The following is a 12,528-nucleotide window of genomic DNA, read 5'->3' as shown; positions in this document are numbered from 1 at the left end:
ACACTGTAGAGTGGGCATTTTGGCTACAAGTGTATTTTCAGCTGTGAAGGACAAAGGATTCCTAGAACAACGAACTGCAAGAAACCTACAGTGATACGGCCAGATGGTATGCCTTGCACCATGCCAAAGAGGCTGGTGCTGGAACTGGTTTCAAACAACTATCAACAAATAATCAGTACATATCTCTTTGCCTCTCAACAAAGTTGTTAACAATCAATTTCTTGGAAATAAAGTGAGCCTACACTAACTTCCCCCTGAGTGTTCTATTGCTGGCTAAGGCGTGTTGGGGTGTGTTCACAGGAGATGCAGAAGATCTCTGTACATTTCAAGTATGATACCGGGTTGTCAAGTTCACCCAGTCATTCTTCTCTTCTGATGTCTGTGGCTTTCTAAATTATTAAACAAAGCTACGTGAACATAACTTATCCTGTATATTTCTTTCTGATAAAGACCTACTAGTATGTACGTTGCTAGGGATTTATAACTATGTGCAAGAGTAACACTGCTGTTTTCTCCGTGTGTACGTGTGAATAACTACTGTAAGTAGAAACAAGTCGCAGCTAGGTCAGAAGTGAGTCACACATGCTCACACTAATATCCTAGTGGTTCAGGTGGAGAGACTTTTCCATTGACCACAAAGTCATCAATGAATTGTGAAGGTTACCAGTGAAATGACATCAGTTGAAATAGGAAACACTTGCACCACATAGTGTTCAAGATAGGTCTGTAAGCTGAGTGGCGGCATTGAATTACTTTACCAGACATAGCTGCAGTTCAAAATAACTATATTCAAATAAAGCTGGTTGCTGAACCTGCATGGCGTACCCCTGGGCTCTGTGACCCGGTGTATTCTATTGTACGCTATGCAACATAATAAAGCCTCTAGGTTTAGGCCGATACAATGCTCAAATTGTATAAATTAATGTAAACATATTCATTATTCCATTATTAACGATCCTGAATTTGCAGGCCACGAAGATGGTGCATATTCGGGTGGTTTACCCGTGGCACTACAATAAGTGAAATAATATATCTGTGGCTCACATGGCACAAGTTTGTAAAACAAAGTATTTCAGACAATATTCCTTAAGTGCAACAACATCACAAAAGATAGTTCTGCACCTTTCCTTTCATAAACATCTTGACGACTTTATATAGTGTATCGATTTTATGTCAAATAACTTACCTTTTTCATACGGGGCAACCACTCAGCTTCTCATCTGGAATTGCAGGCTACTTTGAGGAAGCAGTTAAAAGAATGAAGAGACAGAGATTGACAGGTATTACAACGTGCTCAGTGCGCTTTGCTTTACATTTAGTACATATATCAGATGTAAGCACCATAAAATTCCGCATGTCACAATGGAGGTGCCAGACATGCATGCATGCAACAAACCTGAGGGTTTTACCCTGTGCGACATATGTAAAATCCAGTAATGTTTATCAGAAGACCACAACGGCAACACCCTCCTTCAACTGCAAAAGTCATACGTGCTCTGCACATACTTCATCCCGAGCAAAAGCTGCAATGAAACATAATGACATATAATAATAGTGTTGACAGATAGGACATTTCAGATGGAAAAGTGAGCGTTTTCTTACCAGAATGATCCTGTCGAGTTCCATGAACAACACTTAGAAAAAAAGCACCCAGTGATTTTCATCCAACACACCTGGCAGGAGATCGCACCGCCTGGACCATTTTTTAAAATCCATGTTTCCGGGTCTGGCAACATGACTGCTTACATAGTCGGATAACAGAAGTGGGGTTCTTTGCATATATTTTTTTGGGGAAGATGAATGCTTTCTGCAGCATGTTCGTGATTTGAAGCATTTGAAACATTACAGGAAATTAAAATACACCATTGTCAACAGCATATAATAATCAACAACCTGCAAACGCTGGATGTTATTGACAGTGGGGCCTTCCATATGAAGGGATACTTTAATAGTTACGCTAGAACGGACAAATATTTGAGCAACAGTCTGAAGAAACTGTTGAAAAAGCGTATGTGGTCAGAGGTTGTCTTGAGTGCTCATTTACAAATTGGTAAAGTGGGAAAAATGTCTGCAAAATTACTGGTAACACAGAAAGAACTCAAAATAATTATTGGCAATATTTCTTGGCAGTTAAGGACAGCTGGTAAACACATCCATGAAAAGCAGAATATACTTGTGGCTACTTGTCGCCAGCGGTTAGTCCTTAACATTATTAGTGAATGGCGAATTAGGGCAATATTTAAAGCTTGCGGAAACGTATTACCGAAATGTTCCATTAGAACCTTATTGCTAGTGGTTACAAACTAACCCCTCAGTGTGCATTCGGAAACAGAAAACTGAAAGATTTGTACGTTTTCACCCAAAACATTATTGTTGGAAACACTAGAATTCTGTGGTGAGTGCAAGTATACATGTATTCTTGGTGTGATACACAAAACTATTCGCATATCTGCACCTGCATCTTTACTACATCACATGCACACAAATGTACACATTTTTGGAATTCCCAAAGCAAAGGTTTCCAATAGTACACCCGGGAACCTTGAAATGATGTGATTCCAAATTAAGTCCATGCAGAAATATTCCTGCATAGTAATTACGCACAGTGTACATTTGCGTATGGAGCTATGCCTTCTCATGGCTGCAATTTATGTTTTTGATCCATTGCGAAAATATTTTTCTCCAAGGCGAATTTGTTTTCCCAGACGTACACACATTATGCGACATTCCTTGTCCATTCCCATTCAAGAGAGAGAGATTTACTCTTGAGGAGTCAGGCATTCCTTTTCTCCGAGTCCTGGCCCCAGGTTTCTGGTGTCACATAAACTAGTGACAAAGCCCACTCACTTCCCCTGGAATAGCATTTGGTCCTGCTCAATGCTATTCCAGGGGAAGTGAGTGGGCTTTGGTGAGTGGGCACAAATTAATAGATTTACGAGGGCAAGTTCACCTTTTTGGAATACCTTGCACTCGTAAATCAAGCAATTAAACCAAGCAATTGCCCTTATTTTTAACATTACAAGTGCAAAAGCTCTGCCTATCGGGCCCTCTGTGGATAAGAGGACACATCTCACAAACTCTTCACAAAGCGGAATCCTTGACTTGCACTGAATGATGTTTTGTTTTCTTTGCCAGTGTGGAGGCTGTTCAAATAAATAGATGTGATAAACCTTGCCAGTATAAGCTTTGAGAGGCATCTCAACTGACATACCATTGGGAGTTCAAGACCCGTCGGAGCCAGAGCCCATGTGCATTAACTATATAAATGTATTTTAAATGTATAACAAAACCAAAACATGCTATGTGCTAATGACAATTTTAAATTGAATCCTAAACTGAGTTAAATAAATTATTTATTTTGGGCTGCTGTTTAAATTACAAAATAAATTTAGACATAAAGTAAAAAATAATGGACATTTTATTATGCGTTAATTACTATTAAAGGTCATATATCCAGTTTTTCGAAAGCAACTGAATTATATTAAAAAATGTTACATTAATTTTTGAATTTAAAAAGTTACAGCAGACAGAGCTATAATAAAAAATGAAACACCAGCCTAGTAGAGGTACAATCACACATCACCCCTGATCCCATTCCTCCTCCAAACCTGGGTTATCAGCAGAGCCGGTCTGGCCTAGCAGGCATTCGGCGTTTCTGCGGGAGGCTGGAAGGGTGGGGGCTGGTTTTGCAGTGGTGGGTGGCGCTTTTGTTACTGAGGGCCATATTTTGCAGCAGTGCTGCAATATCGACCTCCAGTAACAAAAAGTAGCAGTGCTTCACACTTGCAGTCCCTTCCCCAGGGGCTGGTACAACAAAATTGCCAGGGCTGCTTTGGGTTCTCAGCCTGGCCCTGGTTAGCAGGAGTCCTCATTACTTGGTGTTGGTTGTCCAGGAACAGGCTGCCCAGGGGACAGATGCTCGTTCTGGTCCTGATCCGGGTCTGTATAAGAATTAGCCTTCATGACCAGGGCGAGCAACTTCTACAACATCCCCGTCCATTCAAAACAGTACTCCTCCACCTTATCATACGTCCTGACTTCCCACATTCTTCTTCCAGTGTCCATTCCCCCATGTGTCCACTCCATTGCTTATAGGTAGGACATCTAGGCGACATCTGTCTAACAAAGATTTTTCTACTAGTCAATACAAGCCCCAGCAATGCACATTTCTAGTACACTCTTCTTCCACTTGTGCTTGGTACAAAGTTATGAAAAAGTGTTGCACCGTGCACTCAATATGTACATCAGTCACCTCTCTGAGCCTGCCTGTAACCATGTTCCAGTAGGCCGTCAGATCCAGACACCCCCATGCCATATGTAGGAAGTCTGCCTCAGCTGCCATACACCTGGGGCAGGCACCTGACATGGTTTTATATATTCCACACAAGCTTTTTGGTGAGAGACACTCTTAGTGCAAGACATAAAAGTGTGTCAATTTGAATCTTGCATTACTGCAGCTCCCTGGCACCAGTGCGTAAGGCTTCGTCCAGTCCCTGTCACTCAAGGGCTCCCCTGGCCTCTGTTCCAATTTCACCTAGCAACCATCAGGGCTGCAGCCTATCCATCTTTAATGCTCCGTATAAGCAGGAGACTATCCTTTGTTCATATCCTCCATCTAGTAGCATCTCCAAAGTGAGTGTGGATTTTGGGATCTGTGAGACACCATTTCAGATGTCACTAGCCATTTTAGTGAGCTTGGCAAAGTGTAAAATCTGACCAGGTCCCACTCCAAATGCCTCTTGTGCCTTCCCAAACATGATGCACTTCTTCCCTAAGTACAGATTCCCCAGTGTTGACATATTTTATTACTAAATAACAATTGTGTTTTTTAAACATTAAATTAAATGGATTTATATGTTCAACTATTTTAAATAATTTAATTTAACGTTAATTCCTAAAGGGTTTATTTTAATACCCTGCCTCCAGTGCTGCAGTACCAGTGGGTGGCAATGTGTAGTGCTGCAATTACTATAGCTCTGAGACAAAGTAATTTACTACTGTTTTGGGTCCTGTTTTGGCTGAAGTAACTTTATCATTCCAGTTTGTGAATAGCACCAGACCCATGCATAGCCCTACCTAAACCCCTCCTTAATGCTCCCTAATCCTCTCCCCTTCAATCATAAGTATTCCCCGTTTTCCAGCCATTTCCCTCTGCCCCTCCAACATCTACTAATAGAACGTAGACTCCCCAGTCTGAGCAGAGATATGCACACAGAAAAAGATAGGAGATGCGGAACTTCAATACACATAAGTTTGTGAATTGCATTTTGTAGGACTTTAATAATACTACTGTAGTACTAATAAACTTACTGTAAAATGGAGTTGTGAATATGTCCCGATATGTCTTATTCAGTCAACTAAACTTACACAATATTAATGGTAAGTATCATCTATTTCTTGCATGCACAAACTGTACTTTATCTATTTACGCTGTGGGCATTAGTGAGGAATTCTCTGGCATGGTTGGAGAGTGAGAAAAGTATAAATGTGCCATATCAAATTCAATCACACCCATCCACAGGGATACAGATTAGTGTCCATCACACATACAAGGAGATTCTGGATGACACCTCTGTGTCATCACTGTTAATTTATCCGAGTTCAACACTTTTTTCTTTTTTTATTATATTTGTAATGCTACAAAAACAACAATTTACATACATAATGTTATCAACCTTTTTATTTTGTCCTCAAGTTTAACTAGGGCTACTCCATAGTTTTCTTTATATACTATCTCTGGATCTTAATTAATTCCATGACATTTTATGGAATTCTCCGTCCAATCCAAGAGAGATTCCATATTACAAGGTGTGGTTGCTGGAGCTAGTGGGAACACCAAGGATTTACTCCATTTAATAAGCAATCCTGAGTATCCTCGGTATTCTATGTATTCACGTATTTTCCATGTAAGGTTGCTGTTTGGATTTTTTATATAAATAAGCATAACATCCACATACCTAGATATAGCAAGAATGTGGTCTGTGAAATTTAATGCAGAGGTGGAATATTTTTGGTGTAAAATGCAGGTTAATGGCTCTAATGTCAGTAGAGTATCGTAGATAGAGGGCAACCTTGCCCTGAGTCACTTTTTATAACAAAAGCTACAGATATGCACCCATTAACACGAATACGAATCAAGGACAATTATATAGAACCCTTATTCAGCTCCTTTACCCACATATTGTCATCTTTAGTGGTTAACCAGTAATCTAAGCAGGACCAAGAGTTATATACTGATGACACAATTGTGCCTTTATGTTTAGCAGGGTATTTGAATAATCACAAATCCAGCAGCCCATATGTGTCCATACCATCTGTAATGACTGTAGTGACCATTTTTCCCTGCCATCCAATTGTTGTCAATCTATACAGGTCTGGGTTTAAGTAAGTGTTGAGGTCCCCTCTCCATATTATCATCCACGTTGTTAATGTCACTTTTTCCATACGTCAATATAAAATCGTCATAATTTGGAGCATAAGTATTAACTAGAGTTATGTGTGTTCCATAAAGCATACTGTTCACTATCACATAACAGCCTTGTTCATCCTGAGATGTATGTGGGACATGCAACTGTATGCCTTTTTTGATATTAATCACTGCGAAACATGCTTATGAAGAATACAATGATGCAAACCACTGACCTACCCGTCTACTTCCTATTTCATTAACTGTGTCTTTAGTAAGGTGAGTTTTCTGTAGGTAGGCAATCTCAATTTTGTGCCTGTCCAGTAGTGAAGTGCATGTTCTATCATCTCTAAATATGTTAGAGTTGGCATATCCTTCAATGGCACATTTGTAATTTACTTGTAAGTCCCTGGAGTATGGTACAACTTATACCCAGGGCCCGTAAATTAAATCCTACTAGTGGGCTGCATCATTCATTGTGCCAGCTACTAAAGTAGCACTTTAAAACATGTCTACAGGCCTGCCATTGCAGAATGGGTGTGCTGTTTTAAACTGCCACTTTGACCTGCCAAAATAAACCTTTTGACAGGCCTACACATATATTTTTGATATTTATAAGTCATCCCTAAGGTAAGCCCTAACTGCCCATATGTCAGAGAGCATGGCATTTAAAAAGCAGGACATATATATTTAATGCTTTATGTGTCCTGGCAGTGAAAAACTTCCAAAGTCGTCTTTCACTTTGGCAAGGAGAGCCATCCCATAGGTTAACATTTGTTTACACTAATACCTTTAGTAAGTGCTTAATCCATTTTGGGAGCAGCTAGAAAAATCGTTCAAGGATTCATTTTAATAGTAATTTAAAATTCAACAATATTGTCCAGTCTGATTTTATACTGCTCTTTTGGAAATTACACTTTTAGAAAGTTACCATTTTCCTGCCTAAAACCATAAGACTTCCTTGTCAGTGCCCATCCTTTACCTGGCCCCTGATGACTCCCTGGTGGTGAGATGTATATTGCTACTAGTGAGTGGAAAAGGGCCCTGGGAGTGGGAAAGGGGCTCCTCCCTTGACACGTTGGCCTTGGGGCTGCACCCATCCCCTTACTGAGCTTCAAAGGATGCAAACCTTGTCACTGGCAGATAAAACTCAAACCTAGGCCTGCTGCCTCCTCTTGTCTCTCTAGGTAGGCTGGCACCAAACCCAGAAGGGGTAGACGAACAGACCAGAACTGGCTAAGATGGTGGACAAAGGCTTGTCCTCCACCACAGACTAACGCAGGGCATAACAATAGAACCCACAGAACTCTCCTTAGAACACTGCTGGATTTGTGAAGAATCATAAGAAGGACTGCCCTCCTGCCTGAAGAACCTGGAAAAGACTGGACTTGCTTGACTCAAACCAAGCACCCAAAAAGTAACGTCATGGGTCAATTAGCTGATCTCCTGCTTTAGGTACAGGCACACAACGAAATGAGTTTCAGAGGCCTTCCTCCATGCAACTCCCTAGTTGACCTGTCCCAACTCAACCTGCACTGGACCCTGCTTCTGGCCTTTGGTGGATGGAGTCCTAAACCCCAAATGGTACCCCACAGGTACTGAATACTTGGATTGTGTTAGAGTGGAGCCCTCCAGTCCCTAAACTGCTAAAAGTGTGATTTAAAAACCTTTTTCCAACTTTCTGCCCGGAGAACCATCGGAGACTTGGATCACAGCCATCAATGCTGAATTGCCGATCAGCTTGGTGTGCTGGTATCCCCCACTGAAGGAGATCCGACTTTGAGAAAGTGTGACCATAGAGGGCTTCATTGGGGCCAAAGCCAAACAGCAGCCTATCTACGTTGAAGCCTTTCCGGACACGGACTTCAGACTTTGCTGCTCTGACATTTCCCACCTTCATCGGCAATTGCACCGGGACCCAGCTCTTCAGCAACTGACTGTAGTTGATCCTTGCTTCAGATCCAGCTTGCAGCTTGCCCCACTGATTGCGCTCCATCATGGATCACCTTAGCTTTTGACTTTGACCCTTCTAGCACAACCAGATAATCTTGGCTGGCATTTTGTACTTTTTGGTGCTATTTTTGATTCAACCTTTAAAAAATTCATATCCCCGGCTCTACTTATTGAATGTTTGTCATTTTGATGTAATTTCATTTAATTAAATTTACTCTCTTTGTCCAAATTGGTTTGGGACAATTCTTGTCTTGTATTTGTACTTTATGACTGTTTGAGTGCTGCATAAGTACTTTACACATTGCCTCTAAGTTAAAGCTGACTGCTTTGTGCCTAGTTACCAAAAGGATAAGCCAAAGTTTATTTAGTGAATTAATTGTTTACCCTGACAAGGTCTGTGATTATTATTTGAGGTAGGTTCCCACACCCCCAACTAACACTTAAAATTCCTACATTGATTTCAGCTGTGATATTCAGTACTCATGTTTGTGCAGTGCCACTCAGTGATTTATGTAACACCAAAAAACCCTTTGTATACTCTGACATCAAAATAAATTTCCGATTTTAACATGTTCCTTTATTTTTAATTGGGCAGTTTATTCTTTTTTGTTCTAAATTTCTTTCCTACCATATTTTGCACCTTTGATATTTGCAAGAATGGAAAGGGATTTATGCAACACTGAAAGCTTCAATGTGACAGAGCTGAATAAGTTGTTGAGAGGTCCTGAAAATAGAAAAAGGCAGCTTCATCTGCACAGATTCCCAGAGGAATCTCTAGAAGCATCTGCCAGACACTGGGAGAGTATGCTACTAGCCTAAGATGATACTGACAGGATGAGATGTGCTCCCATGAAAGAAGGACTTGTTGCCAAGATTGGCATTAGCCCAGAGAAATACCACTTGAAGTTTAAGGACAGACTGAAACTGTCTAACCAGTCCTGGGTGGATTTTGCGGATTACTCCTGTAAGGCACTCAATGGTTGGGTGAAGGGCAGCAAAGTTAGTGACAATGGTGGGCTGTGTAATCTATTCATGAGAGAACACATGTTCAGTAATTGATTTGCAGAGCTGCACCAACAGCTGATAAATTCAAAGCTAACTGTACCCAGAGAGCTCGTAAAGGAAGCTGACCTCTGAGTTAGTACCAGAGTGTCAAAGAAGGTACCTGAGGGGAACTCCAAGAAAGGTGAAAACGGTCCTCACATGGAGAAGGAGGGGGGAAACAGGGTAGACCAAAAGGAGGTCTCTAAAGGTGTCCAAAAGTTTTTTTAGGAGAGCGAATTCCAGTCCAACCTTGAGAATAAGAAGGGTGGTTTTCATGAGAAGAACTTCCCCGGGCCACTTCCAGCACTTCAAAAGGGGAGTCCATCTGTTAGTACAGAAAGCAGCCTCCCCCCACTGATGGCCCTGCTGCAAGAATGGCCAGGGTAGTGCTGGGGAAGTAGATTGTCCAAGTTAGTCTTCGGGGCAGCACAGCAGTTACCCTAGTATCCCTGGATGACAAGAAGATAGTGTCTAAGGCCTACATGCCTGACAATACTTATAAACTATAGGCAGTGTCTCACCATCAGACAGATGGTGAGACACTGCCTATAGTTTATAAGTATTGTGGAGGCTCTGAGAGACACGGGAAACAGTATAAATACTGTTGGATGTAATTTGATGTCTTTAGAGCAGGTTATCCATGGTGTTGTACACCAGGTTGTGATGGAAGGTAACCAGGTTAGCCACTGTTCAGTGGCTTTGGGTCCTTAGAGTGGATTGGGGTCTTAGTTTCAGTAGCTGTAAGTCAAGCAAACCCTTTATACTGTCTGCTGGCACACCATTGGAATGAGGTGGAGCTCAGGGGTCATCTAGAGATATTAGGATTGACTGCTCATGACCATACAGTCCATGGCATCCCAACAGGGGAGTCAGAAGGACTTGGACCCTGAAACGGTGGCTCAAGTGCCAGCCACGAACAGCAGCATCAGAGTAAGGAGCAGCATCAGAATCTCATTGGAAGCCTGACTGGAAGTTCCCACCGTCCTGGAGGAGGCTGACCCTGAGGTAGAGAAGAGGCACCAGAGCCTACAGGTGAAGATATTGCTACCCTGGGAGATCTGACTGAGCTAGTTGGGAGGCAAGCTGCATGCGTATCATCCACAGCAGAGTTCTGCAAGGTGCAGAATGAGTGCCCCACTCTTGACGGCCTTGGCAGGCAGAGGCCGAGGTCAATTGCAACACCTGGTGATCACCACATTTACTGGGAGAAGTCTCTCCAGTATAGTGAGCCTAAGGTCCCTGAGCCTGGGTCAACCTGCATGTTGGTGGCCTCCTATTGCTATAGGCCCTTCCTTACTGAAGTTCACTCAAGATGGCCAAATGTTGTGTCCTGCCCTGGCAGGACAATACATTTGGCCATTTGCTCACACAGTTTTATAGACCAAAGATGAGGACTAAATCAGATACATTGTATTTGTATCAGATACATTGTAGGTCCTGTGTCACCTGCTAGGCCAATGGTAAGTCAAGGGCCTTGTATAAGGCCCCCTGCAACCTTTTTTTACATGGTGGGAACACTCTTTGAGAGGGAGGATGTAGATACCGTTGGGCCTTTAGACTTCCAGACAGCCTTAGGGAACAGTTTTATCTGAGTCTTAGTGGATCATCCCAACTGGTACCCTTAAGCTATGAATTCAGTGACTGCGCCCATGGTTGCTAGGACACTGATGGGCATTTTCACCCACTTGGATTTCCCCATGGAGGTTGTGACTGACAGGGGACCAATTTCATGTATGCCTAGATGAAGGCCATGTGGGATGAGATTGGGCTAAGCTGCAAATTTTCCACAACTTACAACCCCCAAACAAATGAGCTTAATAAAAGGTTCAACAACATCCTTAAAAGGTATGATTATGGACCTATCAAAGACCCTCAGATGTACGTGTGAAACCCTGTTACTATGCCTGCTCCTTGCCAAACAGGGCAGTGCCACAGTAGGGATTGGACTTCAGTTCCTTTGAACTTCTGTTCGGATACCTTATTACATGACCTTTAGGCCTTGTAAATGAGGGGTTGGAGCAAGTTCCCAAGAAGACCCCACAAGTTATAGTAGGATACATGTTGGTCCTCAGAGCTCAGATAAAGTGCTCCATGAAGGAGGCCACTGCAATTTGACAGGCCAGCCAGGAAATCATTAAATAGTGGTATGAAATGAAATGAAAATGTAATTTGTAATGCACGCTATTACCCGGGGGTTCTAGGTGTGAAAGTCTCAGAAGAGATAGCTGACTGTGGTCTAGGATTGTACACAGATTTTAATGTGAGAAAAGCCATGCTTTAAGAACTTTCCTAAAGGCTAACAGATTTGATTCTTTTTTTCAGTTCAATAGGAACCAGAGTTTGGTTGTACCAGGAAAAAAGCTTCTGCCACCCCAAGAAGATTTTTTAAACTTGGGGACCACAAGGTTTAGAGCAATAGCAGATTTAGGGCCTCATTCTCACCCTGGCGGTAATTACAGGCTGGCGGTGCTCCGCCGGGCATTCTGACCGCAGCGGTACAGCCGCGGCCAGAAGCGGAAAGCCGGCGGGCTACCGCCGACTTTCCGCTGCCCGTCTGAATCCTCCATGGCGGCGGAGCGCGCTCCGCCGCCATGGGGATTCAGACACCCCCTACCGCCATACTGTTCATGGCGGCTCTCCCGCCATGAACAGGATGGCGGTAGGGGGTGCCGCGGGGCCCCCGTAAGAGGGCCCCAAAAAGCATTTCAGTGTCTGCCCAATGGCATGGGCACAGCAGGGGCCCCCGTAAGAGGGCCCCAAAAAGTATTTCAGTGTCTGCCCAGCAGACACTGAAATACGCGACGGGTGCAACTGCACCCGTCGCACCTTCCCACTCCGCCGGCTCAATTCTGAGCCGGCATCCTAGTGGGAAGGTTGATTTGCCCTGGGCTGGCGGGCAGCCTTTTGGCGGCCGCCCGCCAGCCCAGGGCAAATGTCAGAATCACCGCCGCGGTCTTTCGACCGCGGTGCGGTGTTCTGACGGCGGTACCAATGACCACCTTAGTGTCCTTCTAGGAATATACCACTGGAAATTTTGCCTGAAATATTCAAGGCCAGTATTATGGAGTGCTCCAAAGGGAATACATAAGGCTTTGACGTCAATACGTTTCTTGATCGGGAGCCAA

At 43.0% G+C, this 12,528-nt stretch overlaps 1 protein-coding gene and 1 pseudogene across 1 annotated transcript in view; both read right to left on the bottom strand.

The window, feature by feature from the left end:
- Window positions 1-12,528, bottom strand: part of CA10 (carbonic anhydrase 10) — a 683,032-nt gene that overhangs the window by 328,074 nt on the left and 342,430 nt on the right. The gene's annotated exons all lie outside the window — the stretch shown is intronic.
- Window positions 1,486-12,528, bottom strand: part of LOC138245861 (lysosomal-associated transmembrane protein 4A pseudogene) — a 40,414-nt pseudogene continuing 29,371 nt past the window's right edge.

The sequence above is a fragment of the Pleurodeles waltl genome, chromosome 7, assembly GCF_031143425.1.
Source record: "Pleurodeles waltl isolate 20211129_DDA chromosome 7, aPleWal1.hap1.20221129, whole genome shotgun sequence".
NCBI classification, from domain to species: Eukaryota; Metazoa; Chordata; class Amphibia; order Caudata; family Salamandridae; genus Pleurodeles; species Pleurodeles waltl.
The sequence above is the reverse complement of the archived record's forward strand: the minus strand, read 5'-3'. Positions and strand labels throughout refer to the sequence as shown.